At 47.0% G+C, this 26,949-nt stretch overlaps 1 protein-coding gene across 6 annotated transcripts in view; it reads right to left on the reverse strand.

The window, feature by feature from the left end:
* The window catches only part of tango2 (transport and golgi organization 2 homolog (Drosophila)), a 368,109-nt gene that overhangs the window by 186,994 nt on the left and 154,166 nt on the right, over nt 1-26,949 (reverse strand). The window contains exon 1 of one of the 6 annotated variants that reach the window (XM_072470876.1): nt 25,817-25,836. The exons of the other annotated variants lie outside the window; for them this stretch is intronic. The gene's annotated coding sequence lies outside the window, so the exon portion shown is untranslated. Of the gene's footprint in view, nt 1-25,816; nt 25,837-26,949 lie in introns of those variants that run through there. 6 annotated transcript variants of the gene reach the window in all.

Here is a 26,949-nt window from a genome sequence, read left to right on the forward strand (position 1 = left end):
TTTTATATTGGTTTCTACTGGCTGTTTCTGCAATATACAGGAATCTTCATTAGAGTTTGGATGTAACAGGGACACCTCAAGTGCAATGTTCCAAGGAAGCACAGCTTTGCATCTTGCTGCTCAGACCTTATCCTCGTTCAATTTGGACAAGTAGAGGCAAGCAAGCAGATGTAATTGAAAACCTGTGAATGGCTGTAATCTAATCTATCAAACAGATGTCCAACAGTCTTGGCTTCAGTATCTCTTGAAAAAGATATTGAATGGTCGATTTGAAGCCAGGAGGAGCCTTTCGGCCAGCAGAGAGACTGATCTATAGCTGGTTCCAAGGCATGGGTGCACAAACCTGTTTTGATGGAAGAGACAATTTACTGAAACATTTGGAACCAGCCTCATTTCGACATTGTATGGCAATATTTTGAAGAGGTTAATCCACAGTCAGAAGCAGGTCCACACATCAGGGCACGGGCAGTATTCTCACAAAAAAAAGGATTGACAACTTGTTCCAAACCCAGTGATCTGATGAAATTGGCCTTCCTTTTACAAGTTATGCTCAAGTGGAACCTTGACTTTTGTCAATGAAAACAATGTTCAGGTGCCAAAAACCATCAACCTGCAAATCGGCCTCACTGTTTGCGCTCCATGATAGTGGAGGGAGGGGAAGCCAAAAGCCCCCAGTCTTTTTCTGGAAGTAACAAAGGACAGCGTATGACTGGTGTGCTCTCTTTGAGGAACAGTTGAGGAGCTTTGACTTGAAGCATGGCATTGCAAAGCTGAAAAACAGCCTGAGGAATTAAGAAATGCATGGTTCAAGTGATCGGCTGCATCTGAATGAAATGAACAAAGAACAATACAGCACAGGAACAGGCCCTTCGACCTTCCAAAACCCTCAGCATTTCCTTGTGCGTATCCCTCTATACCCATCCTATCCATGTATTGTCAAGATGCTTTTTGAATGCTTAATGTATCTGCTTCCACAACCTCCCCTGGCAACGCGTTCCAGGCACTCACCACCCTCTGCGTAAAAAACCTGCCTCTCACATCTCCTCTAAACTTTGCCCCACGGACCTTAAACCTATGCCCCCTGGTGACTGAGCCCTCCACCCTGGGAAAAAGTGCCTGCCCATCCACTCTCTCCATGCCCCTCATAATCTGTAAACCTCCATCAGGTCACTCCTCAACCTCTGTCTTTCTAATGAAAACAGTCCGAGTCTATTCAGCCTCTCCACATAACTAACACCCTGGAGGATGTTAGTTATTCCACCAGGCAACATCCTGATAAACCTCCTCTGCACCCCCTCCAAAGCCTGCACATCCTTCTGGTAGTGTGCCGACCAGAATTGAGCGCAATTTTCCAAGTGCGGCCTCACCAAGGTTCTAGCAGGACTTGCCAGTTTTTGATACTCAATGCCCCGTCCAATGAAGGCAAGCATTCCGTATTCTCTCTTGACTACCTTGTCTACTTGTGTTGCCACCTTTAAAGATCTGTGGACCCGTCCAGATCTCTCTGACTTTCTATATTCCTAAGAGTTTTACCATTTACGGTATATTTTCCCTCTATGTTAGACCTACCAAAATGCATTACCTCACATTTGTCCGGATTAAACTCCATTTGCCATTTCTCTGCCCAAGTCTCCAACCTATCTAAGCCCTTCTGTATCTTCTGACATTCCTCAACACTATCTGCCACTCTACCAACCTTGGTGTCATCCGCGAACTTACTAATCTGACCGGCTACATTTTCCTCCAAATCGTTTATGTACATCACAAACAACAGAGGCCCCAGCACAGATCCCTGTGCAACATCACTAGTCACAACCTTCCATTCAGAAAAACACCTTCTACTGCTACCCTCCGCCTTCTGTGACTGAGCCAGTTCTGTATCCATCTTACCACCTCACCTCTGATCCTGTGTGACTTCACCTTTTGTACCAGTCTGCCATGAGGCACCTGGTCAAAGACTTCACTGAAGTCCACGGAAACAACATCCACCTCATCAATCATCTTTGTCACCTGCTCAGAAACATTGATCAAGTTATTAAGGCACGACCTCCCCTTCACAAAACCATGCTGTCTATCGCTTAGGAGTCCATTTGTTTCCAACTAGATATAAATCCTATCCCTGAAATATCTCTCCAATAATTTACCTACTACCGATGTGAGGCTCACCGGCCTATAGTTTCCAGGGTTATCCCTGTTACCTTTCTTAAACAGCGGTACCACATTAGCTATTCTCCAGTCCTCTGGGATCTCACCTGTAGCCAATGAGGATACAAAGATGTTCGTCAAGGCCCCAGCAATTTGCTCCCTTGCTTCCCTCAATATTCTGGGATAAATCTCATCTGGCCCAGCAGACTTATCTACCTTAATGAGAGGCTGTTTAGCACAGGGCTAAATCGCTGGCTTTGAAAGCAGAGCAAGGCAGGCCAGCAGCACGGTTCAATTCCCATAACAGCCTCCCCGAACAGGCGCTGGAATGTGGCAACTAGGGGCTTTTCACAGTAACTTCATTGAAGCCTCCTTGTGACAATAAGCGATTTTCATTTTCATTTCATTTTTTAACATAGACATAGAACATACAATGCAGAAGGAGGCCATTCAATCCACCGAGGCTGCACCAACCCACTTAAGCCCTCACTTCCACCCTATCCCTGTAACCCAATAACCCCTCCTTACCTTTTTGGACACAAAGGGCAATTTAGCACGGCCAATCCGCCTAACCTGCACTTCTTCTTTGGACTGTGGGAGGAAACCGGAGCACCCGGAGGAAACCCACGCAGACACGAGGAGAATGTGCAAACTCCGCTCAGACAGTGACCCAGCGGGGAATCGAACCTGGGACCCTGGCGCTGTGAAGCCACAGTGCTATCCACTGTGCTACCGTGCTGACCTCCACTGTGTGCTACTGTGCTGCCTTCCACTGTGCTACCGTGCTGCCTCCACTGTGCTGCCCTTTAAAAGACCCAATACATCCTCCTTTTCGATGTTAACATGATCCAGATTGTCCACACACCCTATCCAAGAATCATCTTCCACAAAATCCCTCTCTTTAGTGAACACTGATGCAAAGTATTCATTTGGTACCTCTCCCATTTCCTCTGGCTCAACACATAGATTCCCCCCACTGTCCTTAAGTGGTCCAATCCTTTCCCTGGCCACCCTCTTGCTTTTTACATATGAATAAAAAGCTTTGGGATTCACCTTAATCCTACTTGCCAAGGACTTTTCATGACCCCCCTCCTAGCTCTCCTAATTACCCGCTTCAGTACCGTGCTACTTTCTTTATACTCCTCGAGGGTTTGGATTATTCCCTGCCTTCTAGACCGTACAAAAGTCTCCTTTCTCTTTTAGACGAGCTAAACAATATTCATGATTTAAGCATTGGGTGCTGGGTCAACTTATTTCACAAAATTGCACAAGGAGGAATGTCTGCTGCCAAAAGCGAGTGGTGTCCATGATGCTGGCATCCCACTTTAATTGGGTGACCTGCAAACACTTTGCATGATCCACTCCATACAGGATGAACTAGAAGCAATTGCCTTTGGCACAAAGTTCACTACATCAGCAGAGCAGGCAGTTTCATTTTATACGTGATCCGACTCGGGCACTGCTGGCCCACTAAAGCAGCAACCTTTGGAGCCGCACTAGTTGTCTGTTGCTACTGACGACAAGACATAGCTTGTGAATCCGCTGTCAGGAGTGATAAGGATATCCTTGTCTGGATTGTTCACTGACATTGAAACTGCTGGTGTCGAGGAGTGAGGAAGAGGTACAGAGGAGTGAATCCGATGAGCAGATGCAGAAGATCAAGCCCTCACTGTGGCCATGCTGTCCAATTAACTGTATTTGAGGACTGGCTGATAATTACACTATCTAGATTTAGAGATTTGTCACGTGCACCTAGGTACAGTGAAAAGTATTGCTCTGCGTACAGTCCAGACAGATCGTTCAGTTCATAAAAGAAATACGACATATGATTAATACACAATGTAAATACATAGATATAGACATTGGGTGAAGCATACGGAATGTAGTATTACTCAGTAAAGAAGATGCGTGGAGAGATCAGATCAGTCCATAAGAGGGTCATTCTGGAGTATGGTAAGAGTGGAGGAGAAGCTGTTTTTGAATATATTAGTGCGTGTTCTCAGACGTTTGTATCTTCTGCCCGATGGAAGAAGTTGGAAGAGAGAATAACCCATGTGGAACTGCTTTCCCAAGGCAGTGGGAGGTGTAGACAGAGTCAATGAATGGTAGGCGGGTTTTCCTGATGGGCTGGGCTGTGTTCACGACTCTCTGTAGCTTCTTACGGTCTTGGGCTGAGCAGTTGCCATTCCAGGATGTGATGCAGCCAGATAGGGTGATTTCTATGGGGGGCACAGTGGTTAGCACTGCTGCCTCACGGCACCCAGGTCCCAGGTTCGACCCCGGGTCTGAATCACTGTCCGTGTGGAGTTTGCACATTCTCCCCGTGTTTGCGTGGGTTTTGCCCCCACAACCCAAAGATGTGCAGGGTAGGTGGATTGGCCATGCTGAATTGTCCCTTAATTGGAAAAAATGAATTGGGTTCTCTAAACTTATAAATAAAAAGGATGATTTCTATGGTGCATCTGTATAAATTGGTTGGAGGCAATGTGGACATGTCAAATTGTCCTTCGTTTCCGAAGCTAGTATAGTATTGTGCTTTCTTGGTAGCATTGACGTGGGTGGCCCAGGACAGAATTTAAAGCTGTCAACCATCGCCACCTCGGCACCATTGATGCAGACAGGGGTGTGTACAATACTTCGCTTCCTGAAGTCAATGACCAGCTCCTTAGTTTTGCTGACATTGAGGGAAAGATTGTTGTTGTTGCACCACTCCACTAGGTTCTCTATCGCCCTCCTGTACTCTGACTCATCGTTGTTCGAGATCTGACCCACTTCAATCGTGTCATCAGCAAACTTGTAGATGGAGTTGGAGGTGAATTTTGCCACACAGTCATCATGTGTGTATAGGGAGTATAGTAGGGGACTGAGTATGCAGCCTTGCGGGGCCCCGGTATTGAGGTCTATCGTGGAGGAGATGTTGTTTATCATCACGGATTGTGGTCAATGTTTCAGGAAGGCGAGGATCCAGTTGCAGAGGGAGGAGCCAAGTCTTGTTTTGGAGCTTTGATATGAGCTTGGCTGGGATTATGGTGTTGAAGGCGGAGCTGTAGTCAATGAAAAGGAGTCTTACGTAGGAGTCCTTGTTGTCGAGATGCTCCAGGGATGAGTGTAGGGCCAGGGAGATAGCGTCTGCTGTGGACCGGTTGTGGCAGTATGCGAATTGCAATGAATCAACGCGTTCTAGGAGCATGGAATTGATGTGTGGCATGATCAACTTCACTTTACAATGATAGATGTCAAGGCCACCAGACAGTCGTCTTTGAGGCACATTGCCTTAGAACGGAGTAGGGAGTGGTTGAAGGTGTCTGAGAACACATCTGTCAGTTGGTCCACACAGGATCTGAGTGCACGACCAGGAACTACGTCAGGATCTTTTGCTTTCCAAGGGTTCACGTTTTGGAAGGCCGATCTGACTTCAGAGGCTGTGACAGGAGGTACGGGTGTGTCCAAGGCTTTTGGGCCAGTTGGTTTCCTGCTTGAAACGAGCATAGAATGCATTGAGTTCATCAGGGAGGGGTGCTCTGTTGCCCATTATATTGTTTAAGCCTTGCCACAACTGAAGAGAGTCCGTGTCATTAGTCTGTGACTCTAGTTTAATCTGGTACTGTCTCTTGGCGTCCCTGATGGCTTTGAGGAGGTTGTACCCGGATTCATTGTATAGGTCAGGGTCGCCTGTTTTGAATGCCCCAGACCTGGCCTTCAGTAGGGAGTGAAGCTTCCGGTTAAACCATGGTTTCCAGTTGGGGAACGGATGTACTACCTTTTTTGGCATGCTATCTTTCACACTGAAAAATTTTTTTTTTTAAGTGTACCCAATTATTTTGTTTCCAATTAAGGGGCAATTTATCGTGGCCAATCCACCTACCCTGTACAACTTTGGGTTGTGGGGGTGAGACCCACGCAGACACAGGGAGAATGTGCAAACTCCACACGGGCAGTGACCTGCGGCATGGATCGTACCCGGTCTTCAGCACTGTGAGGCAGAAGTGCTAGCCACTGCACCACAGTGCCGCCCCTTCTACACACTTACTGATGAAGTCTGTCACGGTGGTGGCATAATCGTTAAGGTTGGCCGCTGAGTTCTTCAATATGGACCAGTCCACTGACTCCAAGCAGTTCCAAGGAGCTCTTCTGTTGCCTCGGACCAGCATTGCATGATCCTTCTTAACTGGATTCTCCCGCTTAACATTCTGCTTATATGCCGGGAGAAGGAGCACCGTTTTGTGGTCCGACGATGGCAGAAGTGAACTCCTGTGGAAGGTAGTATGGGCAGTATTTCACAGTCAGGTAATCCAGTCCAGGCAGCAGTAGTTTGCCAGGGCCTCCACGCCCAAGCACCAGCACATCAAACTTTTCTTTGTGCTAAATAGTTAATGGCAAATATATTGTTGGTAGAAATTGACCACAATCGGCACTAACTTTGCGCAAGTACTTTGAACATTATGTGCAGTGCTCTTTTTTGATCAGGTACATTTCAATTGTTGTTTTGATGGGTATTTTAGGTGTTTGCTTCATATATTTCTAGATTGTTTCATTAAAGTTACCAAATTTGAACCACTGGATAATTTGAATGTTTTTTTTTCTGAGTGAGAAACTAAACCGGCTGATGCTCTCTACCAAACATGAACAATGTCGTACAGTCTACGAAACAGTTCGACTGTATTTTGAACTCATCACTGTAGAATCCTAATGGTTATTATCGTACAAGCTTGATGGTTAATCTGGAGCTGCAACAGTTAGCTTCCTCACCTGATAGATCAAACTTGACTGAGCAAGGACACAGCCTATATCTTGGTATTGTAAGACCTAAGACATAGGAGCAGAATGAGGCCATTCGGCCCATTGGGTCTGCTCTGCCATACCATCATGGCTGATATGTTTCTCATCCCCATTCTGCTGCCTCCGCCCCATAACCTTTGATCCCCTTATTAATCAAGAACCTATCTATCTCTGTCTTAAAGACACTCTGCTGTGGTCCCAACACTAACCCCTACATAACACCACTAGTCACCGGCTGTCATCCAGTGGAAAGGACCCCCTTATACCCACTCTCTGCCTTCTGCCAGTCAGTCAATCCTCTATCCATGCCATTACCTTGCCCCAACACAATGGGTTCTCATCTTATTTAGCAGCCTCCGGTACAGCACCTTGTCAAAGGCCTTCTGGAAATCCAAATGGATCACATCCACTGGTTCTCCTTTGTCCAACGTCCTCATTACCTCCTCAAAGAACTTTTCATAGAGTATTCATAGAATTTACAGTGCAGAAGAAGGCCATTTGGCCCATCGAGTCTGCACCGGCTCTTGGAAAGAGCACCCTACCCAACCGCACACTTTCACCCTATCCCCAGAACCCAGTAACCCCACCCAACACTAAGGGCAATTTAGCATGGCCAATCGACCTAACCTGCACATCTTTGGACTGTGGGAGGAAACCGGAGCACCCAGAGGAAACCCACGCACACACGGGGAGGATGTGCAGGCTCCGCACAGACAGTGACCCAAGCCGGGAATCGAACCTGGGACCCTGGAGCTGTGAAGCAATTGTGCTAACCACTATGCTACTGTGCTACCCAAACTCTAACAGGTTTATCAGGCATCACCTAACCCTGACGAATCTGTGCTGACTCAGTTCTATTTTACCATGCACTTCTAGTACTACACAATCTGATCCTGAATAACAGACTCTAAAATCTTACCAACAACCGAAGTCAGGCTAACCGGCTAATAATTTTCAGTCTTCTGTCTCCCTTCTTTCTTTAACAGGGGTGTTAAGATTAGACATTTTCCATTCCTCTGGAAATGATTCATTTTTTAAAAAAATTTAGTATACCCAATTCATTTTTTCCAATTAAGGGGCAATTTAGCATGGCCAATCCACCTAGCCTGTACATCTTTTGGGTTGTGGGGGCGAAACCCACGCAAACACGGGGACAATGTGCAAACTCCACACGGACAGTGACCCAGAGCCGGGATCGAACCTGGGACCTCAGCGCCGTGATGCAGCAATGCTAACCACTGCGCCACCATGCTGCCTCTCTGGGAATGATTCTTGAAAGATCACCACCAATGCCTCCACAGTCTCCTCAACTATCTCCTTCAGAACCCTGGCGTGTAGTCCATCTGGTCCGGGTGATTTATCCACCTTCAGACCTTTCAGTTTCCACAGCATCTTCTCCTTAGTGATGGCCACTGCACTCAGCTCTGCCCTCTGACTCTCTTGAAGTTCTAGTATCCCACTGGTGTCTTCTACTGTGAAGACTGATGCAAAATACCAATTCAGTTCCTCTGCATTTCTTTGTTCCCTATTACTTCTTATCCAGCCTCATTTTCCAGTGGTTCAAGGTCCATTGTTGCCTCTCTCTTACCTTTTTATATATCGAAAAAAAACTCTTGCAATCTTCCATTATATTACGAGATAACTTACATTCATATTTCACCTTCTCCCCCTTATTGCTTTTTAGTTGACCTCTGCTTGCTTTTAAAGGCTTCCCAATCCTCTGGCTTCCCACTAATCGTTGCCACATTGCATGCTTTTTCCTTTGCTTTTATGCTGTCCTTGACTTCGCTCGTCAGCCATGGATGCCTTGTCCTCCCCTAAGCATGTTTCCTCCTCCTCAGATGAATTTCTGTTGTATCTCCCAAAGCCCCCCCAAAGATTCCTGCCATTGCTGTTCAACTGTCTTCTCTGCTAGGCTCCCTTTCCAATCAACTCTGGCCAGCTCCTCCCTCATGTCTTTGTAGTTCCCTTTATTCAATTGTAAAACTGTTACATCTGATTCCAATACCAGCTTTAACTGTTGACCCTTACCTGGTCCTAACCAGGTGATGCACTCAGCACATGGTGAATGTCTGTGTTGCAGGCTGTGAGCTCTGTGCTCTGAGCTGGCTGCTACTAGAATGAGCGGGAACTCTCCTGTCCCCTGTCTTTATGGTGCGTGTGCTCTCACTGGTGATTGGCTGCGGTGTTGTGTATGCTGATTGGTCCCACTGCATGTCCATCAATGTGTGTGTGTCTGCACCATAATATACTGGTGTATATTATGACATCCCCCCTTTTAAATAGAGAACATGGGCGCGATTCTCCACTCCCACCCCGGTTGGGAGAATCGCCCGGGCCGCCAAAATTTCCGGGGACGCCGGTCCGACGCCCTCCCGCGATTCTCCCAAGCGGCGGGAACGGCCCGGTCGAGTTTCACGGGCCGCAGGCCGGAGAACCGCCGGAGACACCCAAAATGGCGATTCTCCGGCACCCCAGCGATTCTGAGGCCCGGATGGGCCGAGCGGCCAGGCCAAAAGGGCGGGTTCCCCCCGGCGCCGTCCACGCCTGGTCGTTGCAGTCATGGGCGGTGCGTGAACGCTGGGGGGGGCGGCCTGTGGGGGGGGGGGGGGGGGGGCGAGGGGGGATCCTGCACCGGGCTTCACCTGCAATGTGGGGTGGCCCGCGATTGGTGCCCACCGATCGTCGGGCCGTCCTCTCTGAAGGAGGACCTCCTTCCTTCCGCGGTCCCGCAAGATCCGTCCCCCATCTTCTTGCGGGGCGGATTTGGACTGGACGGCAACCACGCATGCGCGGGTTGGCACCGGCCGCGTCAACCAACGGCGGATGACATCCGTTATGCGGCGCCGGCCGCGTCATCTATGCGGCGCCGCTTTTACGCGGGCGACAAGGCCTGGCGCGGGTCGATGACGCGGCCCCGATACTGGCCCATTGTCAGGGCCTGAATCGGTCGGGACAGGGGCCGTTCCACGCCGTCGTGAACCTCAACGGCGTTCACGACAGCGCGGCCACTTCGGCGTGGGAGTGGAGAATCGCGCCGTTCGTGCCTGCGTGATAATAAATATCATGTAGTGAATGTACCTGACTATGTGTGTGCATGTTATTTACATGACTATGTACATGAGGCTAATCTATTTACACGGGAAGATGCCTGGTGCAGAGAAATAGTGTTTCACACCAACAGCACAATGAACATTATATACAAACTACTGGAACGATGAAACAGGATAACAGAACAGATCAAAGAGTCCAACATTGTAGAGCTCATAACTCAAGTCTCTGAGGTGGGCGACAAATTCTGGTTGACCGTCAGGGTGGCACACCACTCGTCGTCTGGATCAATGCTGTGCACCGACAGTAGCTGGTGGTTTTGATTCGGGGACAGCCTGCTCTTTGTTATAACAACGACTCGAAAAGGCTCCCTCGGGTCCTCGGTGTCACTGATATGCGGGAAGTCGGAATCGGACTCAGTGAACGTGGGTTGAATTGCCTGAAGGTTCCTGCGAGGCTGGCTGAAGCGATGCGAATTGGCAGGCTGAGCTGCTCGACATCAGGGAGCATAGTGGCCAAGTCTGCCACATCGTAGGCATTGTCGCGATTTTTCAGGATATTGCCTCTTTAAATGGGCGGAGCCACAGTTGCCGCACGTCGTGACGCCAGTATGCTCATTGCACCAGCGCGCATGCGCGGTGCGGTCCTGTGTGGTGCGCGCCTGCGCATCACGTTCCTCCACGTCACCGTCCCCTCGTTTGGCGCGTACAAGCGCGGGAGGCTGCGAACAATGCGCGAAATGGCCGCCCTCATCCAGGCTGCAGCCTTGGAGGTGTTCAATTGTTTGGACCCGTTCCGCCTCGTGGGGACCTTGCCCTGCCGTTTCAGCTGCCCGTATGTGGGAGTACCGGCTGGTGGCATTTTCATGCAGGACACAGGTCTTGATGGCAGTCACTAGGGTGAGTTGCTTAATTCTGAGGAGCTGCTGACACAGGCGGTCCGACAGGACACCAAATACGATCTGGTCGCATATCATGGAGTCGGAGGTGCCGTAGCCGCAGGACTGCACAAGGATGCGGAGCTGTGTTAAAAAGGATTGGAAAGGCTCGTCCATACCCTGCAAGCGCTGCTGGAACAGGTATCTTTCAAAGCTTTCATTGACCTCTATATGCTGAAGTGGGGTTCGAATTTGAGGAGAACCGTCTTGTCCTCGTCGTCTGCGAATGTGAGGGAGCTGAAGATATGGATGGTGTGTTGCCCGGCCGTGGAGAGGAGCAGAGCAATCTTCCTGGTGTCCGAGGCGTTCTCCCTGTCCGTGGCTTCGAGGAAGAGCTGGAAGCGTTGTGTTTAAAAATCTTCCAATTGACCCCGAGATTGCTGGCGATGCGGAGCGGCGGCGGCAGGTTGATGTTCTCCATACTTCAGGATGCCGGAATGCTGATTAGTTGCAGGTGGGTCTCAGAAGTGCTAGTATGCAACCACTCCTTGTACCATGATGTGTTGGGTGTTCTGGATCACAAACAGGTCACCAACACTGGAAGTGGTGCAACTCTATTTTATTATAAGGATAACTATACTAACATACTTGAACTGTGGGTAAATGCAATACCAGCTTTAACTGTTGACCCTTGCCTAGTCCTAACCAGGTGATGCACTCAGCACATGGTGAATGTCTGTGTTGCAGGCTGTGAGCTCTGTGCTCCGAGCTGGCTGCTACTAGAATGAGCAGGAACTCTCCTGTCCCCTGTCTTTATAATGCGTGTGCTCTCACTGGTGATTGGCTGCAGTGTTGTGGATGCTGATTGGTCCCACTGCATGTCCATCAGTGTGTATGTGTGTGTGTCTGCACCATAATATACTGGTGTATATTATGACAGGTAGGCACCCCCCCCCCCCTAACCAACAACTCTATCTGGGCCCCAGCCTGATTTCTGACAGAGTGAAAACCAAGTGTGTTGATCTGACCAGTACAATGAAGCAATAGTGTATAGCTCAAATGTGGTATGTATAAATTTATTTTGCATGTCCTACGTGTATATCGATGCATGAAAAGTGCAACACTTGGACCTGCACACTGAATATTTTCCACTTACCAAAATTCAGATTTGTTTTTTAAACATTCCTTTGCTTTCTCCTTGTGTTGACTTTCCAAGGCCACCCTTTTCTGGGCTTCTAATACTGAACAACTGAGCTTCAGGCAGGTGCCCAAGAACAGCCTGAGTCTAAACAACTTCTCTCCTTGCTCATGGGGAGGCATTTAGCTTTTACGAAGCCTCTCTGCCTGATGGTTGGGAACATGCCATGTGTCAACAGGGCTGCCAGCACCAAGGGAATGTTGTGAATGGGATTTACGATTGCCAAAAATGAGACAGGTTGTTAGTCCATTCAAACAAACGGACTCTTCTTTCCAGAATGACTTTTCAAAATGGTTTGTACTTTTAAACCAAAATGAGTGTCATTTTCAATGTGCAAGTCTTGACAGGTGGACATTTCATATGGAACATTAATACACAGCACACTGTTGCTCATTATAAATTCCCCAGGAAATGATTTAAAACTGGCAACCGAATCAAGGGGCTTTTAGTGGGCCATCATAATGTAGCAGAGCTTTGTTCTGTCCAACATTAAAGCTCCATCGCTACATTATTACCTCGTGATCAGTACCAGATGTATATTATCCATGTGGGATGCAAGAAAAATGTGCAATGTTAGATTGCTGAGCAAAACTAAAATGGCATTTGCTATTTATATTGACTCAAAACCTTTCAGCTATATATCCGGAATGATTCCCCCACAACAATCAAATTCATGCTGTCAATATTTCTTGCTATAGGTTTTTGTAAAATGTATTAACTGGTGTTGCAGTTATATCAAACATATTATGGTGTAAAACAGAAGGAGCAGGGTGTGGGAGCCAAGAGAGAGTGTAAAAGAGGAATACCAGGGTGCACAAAATATTGGGAAAAGCAGATAGCACTGGTACAGAGAATAAGTAATAAAGTCTAAATCAGGGTTACTGCGTATGTCTGAATGCACGGAGTATAGAGAATAAGATTGGGGAGTTACAGGTGCAATTGCCATATGAACACATGATGTTATGGTGATAACAGAGACCTGGCTGAAGGGAGGGCAAGACTGGGTGTCAAATATTACTGGGTACAAGGTGTTCAGAAAAGATAGGAAAGGAAGGAAAGGAAGAAAAGGAGGAGGGGCGGCATTATTGGTTAAGGAGAGCATTGCAATGATGGAGAAAGAGGATGTCCTGGAAGGTTCAAGAACCAAATTAGTTTGGTTCGTGGTGAGGAACATTGCTTGGTGTAGTTTACAGACCAACTAATGGGAATGATGTACAGGAACATACCTGCAGAAGAATTACAGGGAGATGCGAACATTATAGAGTGGATATGATGGGGGACTAATTACCAAAATCCAAATGTAGTCTGGGACAGTGGTTGTGTAAAGGACGGAGGAATGGCAAACGTTCCTAGATTGTGTTCAGGACAACTTTCTACAGCAGTGTATATCCAGTCCAAGAAGAAAGGACCTGGTACTTGGAAATGAGGTGGGCAAAGTAGATCAAGTGTAAAAGGGGAACATTTAGGAGACAGTAACCATTGACATAGTTTGAGGCTAAGGGGTAAACTTTTTAGGACTGAGGTGAGGAGAAATTTATTCACCCAGAGAGTGGTGAATCTGTGGAATTCACTACCACAGAAAGTAGTTGAGGCCAAAACGATGTGTAATTTCAAGAAGGAATTAGATACAGCTCCTGGGGCTAAAGGGATCAAGGGATATGGGGGGAAGGCAGGATCAGGGTATTGCACTTGATGATTAGCCATGATCATAATGAATGGCAGAGCAGGCTCAAAGGGCCGAATGGTCTCCCTCCTTCTTCTATTTTCTATGTTTCTATGTATCATAAGATTTAGGATGACGGTCGGAAAGGACAATGGGAAATTCACAGGAAGAATAATTGTCTGGGGGTGAGCAGACTTCAATGTGGTGAGAAGAAGCTGGGTCATATAGACTGGAACAAAAGGATGATGGGAATAACTGTAGCTGAACAATGGGCTACCTTCAAACAAAATAAATAGTTTGGGCAAAGTCAACGTATAGAGCACGATCTCTCGACCTTGCCGTGCCCGACTTGGGACGCGTCGAGCTCTTGCGAAATTTACCAGCCTCGTCATGCCTCATGAGATCTAACGAGATCTTGCGAGGTGTTGTGATCTGGAAACCGCCCATTGAGGCCGAGACTCAGATTTGCATATTCAAGTGAACAGTTAGTCTCATTTGAATACTACATCTACACCGGATGCCTAGGTGGCACTGCCAGACTGGAAGAGGCAATGCCAGGGTGCCAGGCTGGCAGTGCCAATGTGCCCAGGTGGCATCTTGCCCACACCGTGGATCAGGCCCGGGGGTGCCTTGTCTTTATGAGCTGGGGTGCAGGGGGCTCGATGATCCTTTTATTGGTGAGTTGGGGCTTTGGGTGGGTCCAAAGGTCGGGGCGTAATTGCTCGTTAATGCAGGAAAAGGGACAAAGTGCAGCCTCAGTGGGGTGTTCGTTGCCAAGGCCCAGCAATGAAGCAGAGTCCCGTTTAATAGCGGGGTTGTTCTCGCCACGGTCAGCGCTGTGAAACACCGGCTAAACGCGCTTGACACAGGACTGTTTCATTTCCATTAAATCGCGCCCAGTCTCTCAAAAGGAAAAGGTAGGGCAAACCAATCCTGACCTTGCTGGATGGAAAAGGCGATAGAAATTAAAATAAAGAAGAAAACATGTGCACATGTCAGGTAGAAAATACAATTGAGAACCAATATGAATACAGAAGGTTCAGATGGGAGGTGATAAAGCAGATTGGAGAAGCAAAGAGGCATTGAGAAAAGGCTGGCAGTCAATATAAAGGGAAATCCCGAAGTCTTCTATAGACATGCAAATAGTAAACAGGTGGTAAAACAAGGAGGAAGGCCGGTTAGGGACCTAAAAGGGAAATTACACTGAAGGCAGGGGGCAAGGCTGAGGTATTCATAGAATTAAAGTGCAGAAGGAAACCATTCGGGCCATGTTGTCTGCACCGGCCCTTAGAAAGTGCACCCTATTTAAGGCCACACCTTCACCCTATCCCGGTAACTCAGTAACCCCACCTAACCTTTTTGGACACTAAGGGGCAATTTAGCATGGCCAATCCACCGAACCTGCACATCTTTGGACTGAGAGGAAACTGGTTGCCCTGCAGCTGCATATTGAGTATGATTCACATCTGCAGCCAGCTTGCAATAATCCTACATAATAAGTGACTGATTGAAAACTAAGCGATCATTATTAATGAGATTGTCCTGGCTTCTTCTCCTACCCCGCCACTGATTAACATTGCTTAGGATTCATCAGCACACATTTATGAAACAATCCAAGAAAAGAAGAAGGTGAAATGGAAAAATAAAGAATCAAATCACAGGATCTGGCATCCTTTCTCTAGTGGCCCATTCTGTGATACAGAATGTTCGACTGCTGTTTCATCCCTCTGCTTGCACTGTGGATGCCAATATTTGTACACATTTGATTGCAGAGTCTGAGGAGAGGCAGGCAGAATGATTCATCTGGGAGAACTGCAGTAAATTCATGCTCTAGGAATGCATACTGTTAAGGTTCATAAGAATCTATGAGCAGTTAGTTTCCAGCAACTGGATTGTAAATAACTGGAGGTTTTCACACCTTGAACAGTAAATAGTGGGGGAGGTGGCAAATCTAACATTTGCAACAAAAATTAAACAGTTAAGAAAATCATTTAATGAGATTAATAATTGTAAATTCAGAATAGACTATGTAATGTCACAGCTTGCTGCACCCCCAGCCAAGCCGTTCCAGTATAGCTAGAACACTGGCATCTACCTGGCAATGTGGAAATTTGTCCAGGTATGTCCTGTACATAAAAAGCAAGAGAAATCCAACACGGCCAACTACTGCCCCATCAATCTACTCTCAATCATCATCAGTAAAGTGGCAGAAGGGGTCATCAACAGTGTTATCAAACAGCACTTACTTGGCAATAACCTGCTCAATGACGCTCACTTTGGGTTCCTCAGCTCCTGATCTGATTATTGTTTTGGTTCAAACATGGCCAAAAGACCTGAACTCCAGAGGTGAGATGAGAGTGACTGCTCTTGACATCAAGGAGCATTTGACAGAGTGTGGCATCAAGGAGCCCGAGCAAAACTGGAATCAATGGGAATTGGGGAAAAACCCTCCTCCGGTTGGAGGCATACCTGGCACAAAGGTTGTGATATTTCAAGATCAATCATCTTAGTTGCAGGACATGGTGACAGGGGTTCATCAGGGTAGTGTCCAAGCCCAACCACCTTCAGCTGCTTCATCAATGACCTTTATTCCATTCTGAGGTTAGAAGAGGGGATGTTCACCGATGATTGCATTTTGTTCAGTCCCATTCGGACAGGAGGTACAAAAGTCTGAGAACACACACTAACAGATTCAAAAACAGCTTCTTCCCCGCTGTTAACAGACTCCTGAATGACCCTCTTGTGGACTGAACTTATCTCTTCACACATCTTCTCTACTGAGTAGTGCTGCACTCCATTTGCTCACCCGATGCCTGTGCCTATGTATTTACATTGCGTATTTATGTATGTTCTATGTTTTTTCATATATGGAACGATCTGTCTGGACTATACACAAAACAATACTTTTTACTGTACCTCAGTACATGTGACAGTAAATCAAAATCAAAATCCATTCATGGCTCCTCACATACTGAAGTCGTCCATGTCCAAATACAGCAGGTCTTGGGCAATATCCAGGTTTGGGCTGACAAACGGCAAGTAACATTCATGCCACAGAAGTGCAAGGCAATGACCATCTCCAACAAAAGAGAATCTAACCATCACCCCATTGACATTTAATGGCATTACCATCGCTGAATCCCCGACTATCAACATCCTGGGGGGTATTATTGACCAGAAATTGAACTGGACCAACCCTATAAATACTGTGGCTTCAAGAGCAGATCAAAGGCTAGGAATCCTGGGTAAATAACTCACCTCCTAACTCCCAAACCTGCCCTCCATCTACAAGGCACTAGTTAGGAGTGTGATGGAATACAGTTCACTTGCCTGGATGAATGCAGCTCCAACAACACTCAAGAAGCGCGACACCACCCAGGACAAAGCAGCCCACCTGATTGGCACTCCTTCCACAAACATTCATACCCTTCACCACCGACGAACAGTGGCAGCAGAGTGTATCATCTACAAGATGCACATCAAAGCTCCTTGGAAAGCATCTTCCTAACCCACATCTGCTAATGTCTAGATCTAGAAGGACAAGAGCACCAGACGGATGGAACACCACAACCTGCAAGTCCCCCTGGAAGCCACTCACCATCCTGACTTGGAAATATGTCGCCATTCCTTCACTGTCGCCTGGGCACTCCTTTCTTAACAGCACTGTGAGTGCACCTACACTCCATCAACTGCAACAGTTCATGAAGGCAGCTCACTACCACCTTCTCAAGGGCAACTAGGAATGGGCAATAAATGCTGGCCTTGCCAGCGATGCCCACATCCCGTCAATGAATCATTAAAAACAAGATTGAATCCAGATTCCGAATTGTACAGCTTCAGCACTGGTATTGTAACAGTGCATAATTGTCGCCTCAATCGCAACATTTCTGGTCTCTAATCTGATTTTGATTTGATTTATTATTGTCACATGTATTGGTATACAGTGAAAAGTATTGTTTCTTGCATGCTGTACAGACAATGCATACCGTACATAGGGAAGGAAGGAGAGACTGCAGAATATAATGTTACAGTTATAGCAAGGTGTAGAGAAAAGATCAACTTAATACAAGGTAGGTCCATTCAAAAGTCTGGTGGCAGTAGGGAAGAAGCTGTTCTTGAGCCGGTTGGTACGTGACCTCAAACTTTGGTATCTTTTTCCTGACGGTAGAAGGTGGAAGAGAGTATGTCCGGGGTGTGTGGAGTCCTTAATTATGCTGGCTGCTTTCTGTGGTGCACCTGTAGAAGTTGGTGAGGGTCGTAGCTGACATGCCAAATTTCCTTAGTCTTCTGAGAAAGTAGAGTCGTTGGTGGGCTTTTTTAACTATAGTGTTGGCATGGGGGGACCAGGACAGGTTGTTGGTGATCTGGACACCCAAGAACTTGAAGCTCTCGACCCTTTCTACTTCGTTCCCATTGATGTGGACCTAATCTGCTGACATTATTGTGGGTACTGCTCCTCTTTAACTTTCCATCAGTTTCCCTTAAGCTCTAGATTCATCACAGATAGTCTTCACTACCCTTTTGCTGTGTTCTGTTTGGTTTCTCAGTTTTAACTCCAGTTTTAAACAATTAAATATTTTGTTCAGGTATTTCTCCTATCTAGGCTATGTTTTACATTCTTCAATCAAAATCACAGCAGCTTCCTGAGGGCTGGACAAGTTTGTACTGCGAGAAACTGGATCATACAGCATAGCAAAGTCTCAGATTCAGTCTCCGAAAATGCTTATTTGGCAAATGACAGCCAGGAGTGCTAGTCAAGGGTACTCACATCGGACCAATGCTGAGAAACCTCCAGTTACCAAGGAGAGAATCCGGTTCACGAATGATGCCCACTGTAGCAGAACATGCGTGCTGATCACAGTTCCAATGAGGAAAAGCTACTGGTACTCATGGAATCTTACCCAAACATCAGCTGCTGTTGTCTTTTCAACAGAAAGAGGGTCTGCGCATGCAACAGCTGAGCTGTAGCCAGGGACACAATCAATTAAGTTAGTAACAGTAAAACATGTAGGTTTGGTCCATAGCCTTCGGTTAGCATTTGGGGCAAATTGTAACCAATACATGCACCAGATGCAGCCCTGCCTTTATGGAAGGGAAAAATCTAAATGCTACTGCTTGGCTTGTTTTGTTTTGCTCACCTCTACTCTCCTTCACGACAAAAGAAATGTTTCATCAGCAGTAAAACATCATTTTTAAGACCCGCACTATAGACACAAAATGATGCATCAGTCCGTGCACCAGAGGATTGTAGAAAATAATGGAACACATAGCGAAACTCAAACTTGGGTGATTTGCTGATCTATCATTTCTTCCAAACCCACCCAACCCAATCATCCAATGCCGTTTTGCTCACTAATTTTCACTACCAATCTTTTCTCTTTCCCTCCTCGCCCGAGAGCATTGGCTTCTTGATGAGCTGCAGTGTCATAGTACTTCACCAAGATGCCATTATTTAGAGGTAGACCCTGTTATGTTGATGGGTTAGAACAGCATGGACATCGGATCACAACAGAGCCAGATTCTGTCCTTGCCCTTTGTTCACACCTCGACTTCCAGTATGGGTGGTGGTTAGTGATCAAGAGTGGGACCTCGGGTTAGTTCTCCCTTTTGTAACCAGTCAACTGCTGCATGCCAATTACTATTCCAGCTGAGATTAACACAAAGAATAGGAATTCTATTACCTGTGCAATAAATTGCCAGAAATATAATGAGCAGGATTCTCCATTGCCTGATGCCGATATTGTAATCGGCGATCGGGCGGAGAATCCCTTCCGACGCCCAAATTGGGGGCGGCGGTGGTTTGACGCCGGTTTTCAAGCCTCTGTCCCCACGAAACCGGCATCATCGTGTCGCGCGTCGTTGGAACGCCGTTGGCAGGTCATCGGCAGGCCCTCCCCCGATGCTCCGCCCCCCGTGGGCCGAGTTCCCGACCACGCGGTTGACGTGTGGTCTGAGCAGTCGGGAACCTGGCGTGGCAACCGCGGACTGTGTCCAGCGCTGCCACAGTCGGCCGGGAGCCTTGCCGCTGGCCGGGGGGGACTTCTACAAGGGCTGGGGGGACTGGCCGTATTTGGCAGGTTGTCCTGTGGGGCCGTTTGTGGCAGGCCGGATCTGCGCACGGTTGGTGCCATGTTGTATGGCGCGACTGCTACAGGGCATCGCCATGTGCATGCCTGGCCACAGACCCGGCCATCCTCCGCTCGTTTTTGGCACAGGAGCCGGGGGTTTTACCCGGCGCCGCTGCTAGCCACTCTCCGGTCCTGGAATCGGTGAGGGTTCAACGTCATATAACGCCACAGTTCCCATGGCGGCGTCGGCACTTAGCCGCAGAAGCGGAGAATCCAACCCAATAACTTTCCAATTGCACCATTAAACCTGGCATCGATCCATTAAAATTCTTTACATAACAGGGTTTCTGAATGGAGGAACGCATCATCGTTCACAAAAAAGGATTTGAACAGGATGCTGTTTGCAAGTCTAAGCTCAGAAATAAATATACGTGTATTTCTTTCCAGCAAGAATTTGTTTTTTTCTTAAAATACAGCAACAGGTTTTAAAAATTATTTCAGAAGCATTCTGGAAACTTTCTGAATTTGAATACATCTTCACAGCAGGTCATTGTACTCGAATCCCTGGCCAGTCAATGCACTTTCAGAACAGCATCAGTTTTAGCAACAAAATACCTTTTCCAATTACATCCATACCAGCTGTTCCTGGTCTATTATTCTGCTCACAGCCTTGCCTATGAGAACCAACAGACTCTGCTTAATAGAGTGCAGCTATATCTTGTGACGTTTATTCACTCAATAAATTACTACAAATTGTTGGTAATTGTACATTTTTATGTTTACTTCTACAGTATTCCAGTACAAGATGCTGAATGACATTTTAAAATATATGAAGTGTTCTGACAACTACTATCAATTTTCTCTGGCAAAGCAATAAGCACTACAGTGTTCCCACCAAACATTATCAAGTGCGGTGCAGAAATTTATTGGAAGAGAAAATGATCTCAGTAGCAGCAATATTTCCTCCTTTCATAATCTTTATAGGTGGCTCTCCTTTATCATAGACAGCAAGACTCATTTCTCCTTTTGAAAATGAAATGAAAACCTTTTGGTTACAAGTTAATGGGTGCTTCAGGTTTGAACAAACCTCATTATTTTCAGGATATGGGCTGATTTGACCCACTGCTTCCTCCACTGAAAATGACGAAAATTATTCAAAACTAGGCAAGCAAAACATTTACAACTGGTTGTTTGTTCCAGCTTTATAAATTGGATTGTCGGCTTTTACCAAGTATAATGCATCCCCTTTCTGTGGACCCAACATATCCTGTGTTCATTGTGTGGTAGGTGAAGAGAGGGAGATAAGAAGCAGCTGGAATGGGTCAGTATAATGAACAGAAATGTTAACATCGAAAAAGAAATTGTGAAAATATAGAACAGGGATGTCGGCATCTGTAATGAAAAAGAAGAAATTCTAACAAAGCTTCATCATCCTGTCTTTTCTCTCTCCGTCCCTGGTGTATATTTCCTGCATGTTCTGTTGTACAGGCGTTTCTAGTTTCTTCTTTGTATTAGAAATTCCAATGCAGCCGGAATAAAAAGAATTTAAAGTGATTTTTTAATTACATGAAGCAGCATGCTATTGCCTCCAAGTCCTGCCTCCGATGGGGATTATATAACTGTTCAGACTTTGATCCCAGTCTCAAACATGAATGCTCTAAAGACGGATGTCTGAGCTTCTTGTCCGCATGGGTGCATACTACGGAACCTCACAGGCAACATGTAAAATATAAATTAAATTCAATGAGTCTCAAGTTGCCAACGCCGATCTCGGGTTTATTCGTCAATAAGGCAACAGCACTAAGTACAGCCATTTCTAAAGCTCCAGGCATATGAAATTTAAATAGGTCAAACTCGGTGAACAGAAGTACAACAGCAGAAACTTGCATTTATAGTGTCCTGAAGGCAGAAAAACATCCCTACGTGCAAGAGGAAATTATGAGGCGGGTTGGCCAAATATTTGGGGTGAAATATAACAGCGGTGCCCGATCTGGGGCACGACGCAGCCGGTAAGTCTCGCGAGAGGGCTCACCAAGCCTTGTGAGATCTCATGGGATCTCGTGAGACGTCGCGATCTAGATCCCGCCCATTGTGGGCACGATCCAGGTCTCGCTAATCTGTATATTAAAGTGTTGCAGTAAACAATACTTTGATATGCACTCAGCAGAGTTACTCAAGGCCCAAGCCTCGGAGACCCTGAGTGTGCGTCGTTTAGTTGGGGGGGGGGGGGGTCCACGGGTCGCATTGGGGGGGGTCTTGAGATCGGGGCACCATTTAAAAATGGGACTAAATGCAGCCTCGGTAGGGCACTGCCTGCTGAGGCCCCAAATGAAACACAGTCCTGTTAGACAGTGGGATCTTTCTTGGCGCTTGACACGGGACTTTGTTTCATTTCTGTTACATTGTGCCCTTGGTTTTGATCACATAGATGGGTTTTAAAGGAGAGAGAGAGAGAGAGAGATGGTGAAGAGGTCATGGAGGAAATTAGAATGTATAGAATCCCTTCTGTGCGGAAGGTGGCCATTTGGCTGATCAATTCTGCACCGACTCTCGAAAGAGGACCCTACCTAGGCCCACCTTCCTACCTCATCCCCGAACCCCACCCCACTGCCCATTATAGCCAAGTTCCGCACACATGAGTGCGACCTCAACCGGGACCTGGGATTCATGTTGCATTACATTCATCCCCCACCATCTGGCCTGCGAAATCCTACCAACTGTCCTGGCTTGATACAATTCACACCTCTTTAACCTGGGGTTATCCCATCTCTGGATCTGTGAAGATTTAATCACCTGCTAATGCTCGCATTCCAAGCATTGTCTGGCATCTTTGAATCTGTCTATATATATGTTTCTGGAACGTACCACTTCATTCACCTGAGGAAGGAGCAGCGCTCTGAAAGCTAGTGACATCAAATCAAACCTGTTGGACTTTAACCTGGTGTTGTAAGACTTCTTACTGTGCTCACCTCAGTCCAACGCCGGCATCTCCACATCATCTATGGAAACTAAGGGACAATTTAGTGAACCTGCGCACCTTTGGACTGTGGAGGAAACCGGAGCACCAGAGTGTGGTGGTATGTATTAGGGGTAGTACGGTACCTGTGAAGCTGAGAGGCTATTGGCTGACAGGTCCCGGGTCCTGGTTGGATCTGCCGCCTGCTGGCTCCGCCCAGAAAAGCGGAGTATAAGAGCCCGGGTTCTCCCAGCAGCCGCATTCTGCAACTGAGCTGCTGGGGAACAAGTCTTGCTTAATAAAGCCTCGATTGACTTCATCACTTCTCGACTTGAGTGAGTAATTGTTGCGCTACAATTTATTAAGCAAGACCGTACCGTTCTCCCTCTCTACCTGACCGTTCCCCCGAGGGTTGTAACTGGTCGTCCTGCTGGTGCTGAGGGCTTTAATGACCATGGCCGCTGTCATGTCGGGGCAGGAGATGGCGAAGGGGAAACGGGAGTACTCGTCCACCACATTTAGGAAGTATGCATTGCGGTCGGTGGAGGGGAGGGGGCCTTTGAAATCCAAACTGATGCGTTCAAAGGGACGGGAAGCCTTTATCAGGTGCGCTCTATCTGGCCTGAAAAAGTGCGGTTTGCACTCTGCGCAGATTTGGCAGTTCCTGGTGGCTGTACGGACCTCCTCAACAGAGTAGGGGAAGTTGCAGGACTTCACAAAATGGTAGACTCGAGTGACCCCCGGGTGGCAGAGGTCCTCGTGGAGGGCTTGGAGGCGGTCTACTTGTGCGTTGGCACATGCGCCGCGGGATAGGGCATCGGACGGCTCGTCCAGCTTTCCGGGACAATACAAGATCTCATAGTTATAGGTGGAGAGCTCAATCCTCCACCTCAAGATCTTGTCATTCTTGATTTTGCCCCACTGTGCATTATCGAACATAAAGGCTACCGACCGTTGGTCAGTGAGGAGACTGAATCACCTGCCGGCCAGGTAATGCCTCCAATGTCGCACAGCTTCCATTATGGCTTGGGCTTCCTTTTCCACTGAGGAGTGGCGGATTTCTGAGGTGTGGAGGGTTCGGGAGAAAAAGGCCACGGGTCTGTCCGCTTGGTTGAGAGTGGCGCTACAACTGTTGGGCTAAATGCATAGCCACTGTACGAAATTAGTTCCAGGACCAGCCTTGTATACCCCTACCACCATGCGAACCACCACCTCGCCGAGTTCTTTTTTAACAAGGGGTGAATGTGGTGGTATGTATTAGGGATAGTACGGTACCTGTGAAGCCGAGAGGCTATTGGCTGACAGGTCCCGGGTCCTGGTTGGATCTGCCGACTGATGGCTACACCCAGATAGGCGGAGTATAAGAGCCCGCGTTCTCCCAGCAGCCGTATTCTGTAACTGAGCTGCTGGGGAACAAGTCTTGCTTAATAAAGCCTCGATTGACTTCATCACTTCTCGACTTGAGTGAGTAATTGTTGTGCTACACATAGGAAATGTACGCAGCCACTGGGCGAATGTGCAAACTCCACACATAGTCACCCAAGGTTGGAATTGAACCCAGGTCCCTGGCACTGTGATGCAGCAGTGGTAACCACTGTACCACCATGCTGCCTGTACTAAGAGTGGAATCAGTTACCTAAAAACGCAGCTACCTAAGATGGAGCAAAGGACGGATGCGCAAGAGTCAAAGAATTGGGGAACTCTGGGATTGTAAGGCTCGAAGAGTGGTAATAATTTGTTTTTTAAATTTCCAATTAAGAGGCAACAACTTGTATTTATGTAAAACTTTAACATAATAAGTCATACCAAGATGCTTCACAGGAGGGGCTGGTTTAGCACACTGGGCTAAATCGCTGGCTTTTAAAGCATACCAAGGCAGGCCAGCAGCATGGTTCAATTCCCGTACCAACCTCCCCGAACAGTTGCCGGAATGTGGCGACTAGGAGCTTTTCACAGTAACTTCATTGAAACCTACTTGTGACAATAAGCGATTTTCATTTCATTTCATTTTCATTTCAGGAGCATTATAAAACAAAATGACACCAAGTCACAAAGAGATATTACGTTAGGTGATCAAAAACTTAGTCAAAGTATTAGGCTCCCCCGTTCTCTAACTCCTGTGTGTCCCACCTTTGCTCCATCCTAGGTAGCTGCACTTTCAAGTAGCTGATTCTCCTCTGAGAATTCCCTCCTTGACCTCTTCACCATATCTCTCTCTCCTTTAAACCCCACCTATCTCATCTCTTAAACGGAGGAACGTGAGTTAGAGAGGCAGAGGACGGGTATTCCAGAGTTTAGTGCCAGGCACGGCTCCAATGGCTGAGATATGGAAAATCGGGGATGCTCAGCAGATCAGAATTAATAGAATGCAGATATGCCAGTGGGATGTTGGGGTTAGAGAAGATTACAGAAATAGAGAGGGACATGGCCATGGGCAGGTTTGAAAACAAGGATGAAAATTTTAAAGTCAAGATATTACTTTGGATGATCTCACGTTTATGGGGATAGAATGTGGGAGACCAGCCAGGAATGCACTGGAATAGTCAAGTTTAGAGGTGAGAAAGGTGGGGGTTTCAGTGGCACATCAGCTGAGACGGTGAAGTCGAGTGATGTTAGGGAGTTGGAAAAAGGACGTCTTAGTGATGGCACGAATATGAGGTCAAATATGACAACAAGGTTGTGAACAGACTGTTTTAATCTTAAACTGTTGCTAGGGAAAGAGATGGAGTCGGTAGTTAGAAAACTGAGTTTGGAGTAGGAAACAATGGCTTCAGTCATCCCAATATTTAATTAGAGGACATTTCTGTGTAGTGGATGTCGGATAAGCAGTTTAAAAAAAAATGTTCCTTATTGGTGGTTTTCAATTTTATCGAGTGGAACTTTTGTGTCCGATATTTACATTTTGTACAGTTTCTTATTTACATACATCTTTCTTGTGCTTTTTGTTGTCTGTGGGTTTGGGCGTGGGGGGGGCTTCCTGCACCCCCCCCCCCACCCCCCCCCCCCACCCCCCTCAATGCTTCTCTCTGTGGCTCCCCTGGGTTTCCTCTTCATATCTAACCCCCTTCCCTCTTTGTACCTCCTTGTAGTGTGTGCTCTTCGGCTCTCCCCCGTCTTCCCCTCCTTCCCTCGTCACTGTTGGCCTCGAACAGGTCTTGGAACAGGCCGACGAATTGCCCCCACACTTTGTGGAAGCCCTCTTCCGATCCTTGGATGGTGTCCTTGATCTTCTCCAGATTGTGCCCCATCAACAGGCGCAGTCTTGGTCTGTACACATATACAGTTTGTAAAATAAATTTAGAGTACCCAATTCTTTTTTCTAATTAAGGGGCAATTTAGCGTGGCCAATCCACCTACCCTGCACATCTTTGGGTTGGGGGGACGAGACCCACGCAGTCACGGGGAGAATGTGAAAACTCCACACGGACAGTGATCCGGGGCCAGGATCAAACCGGGGTCCTCGGTGCCGTGAGGCAGCAGTGCTAACCACTGCACCACCGTGACGCCTTATAAAAATATTCAGTTGACAAGGTTATTAATACTTTTAATTTTGCCTCACCCTCTTATGTTTTCTTCTCCAATCGTTTCTGCAATTGAGAACAACCAGCTGCTGGCCACTGACATAGCCTCTGTGGACCTGCCTGCTGGGAAGTGCATGACAGCAGCTTAAGGTACTTTAGCAATCAGTATTCCCTTTTTAGCAACTGGAAAATGCCTCCTATAATGCTGTCACTCATACATTGGAGAGTTCTTTTCTGGCCAGTGGGTCCGCCGTTTAACCCATGGAAGTGTTTGGAAATGTTTTGAGACTCAAGTGATGCAACTGATTTTAGCATAGACAAGCACTATTGCAGAAAGGTGTGGCTATGACGGTTTTGTGATTATGGTCCTAGGCTGCCTACTCAGAAGTTTGGCACTCAAATCCCACCAAATTACCAGACTTTCATTCAAAACCTAACTGGTTTGGCAATGTCCTTAAAGTGAGGAATCCTACCACTCCTACTCTATTGACTCACAATGCCCTCTGAGGTGCATGACACAACAAAACAGTGAAGAAATATTGAAAGTTTTACAAGAAGGACTGTCAGTTCAAGGAAAAGTCCCACTATCAGAACCCCTTCATAATAACTGGAGATGAGAAATATACGCTGCTTTGAAATATCACCCTCATTTCAAGGGTAAATGGGAAAAAGGCACTGGGCAGAATACACT

This window comes from Scyliorhinus torazame, chromosome 1, assembly GCF_047496885.1.
Source record: "Scyliorhinus torazame isolate Kashiwa2021f chromosome 1, sScyTor2.1, whole genome shotgun sequence".
Taxonomy (NCBI): Eukaryota; Metazoa; Chordata; class Chondrichthyes; order Carcharhiniformes; family Scyliorhinidae; genus Scyliorhinus; species Scyliorhinus torazame.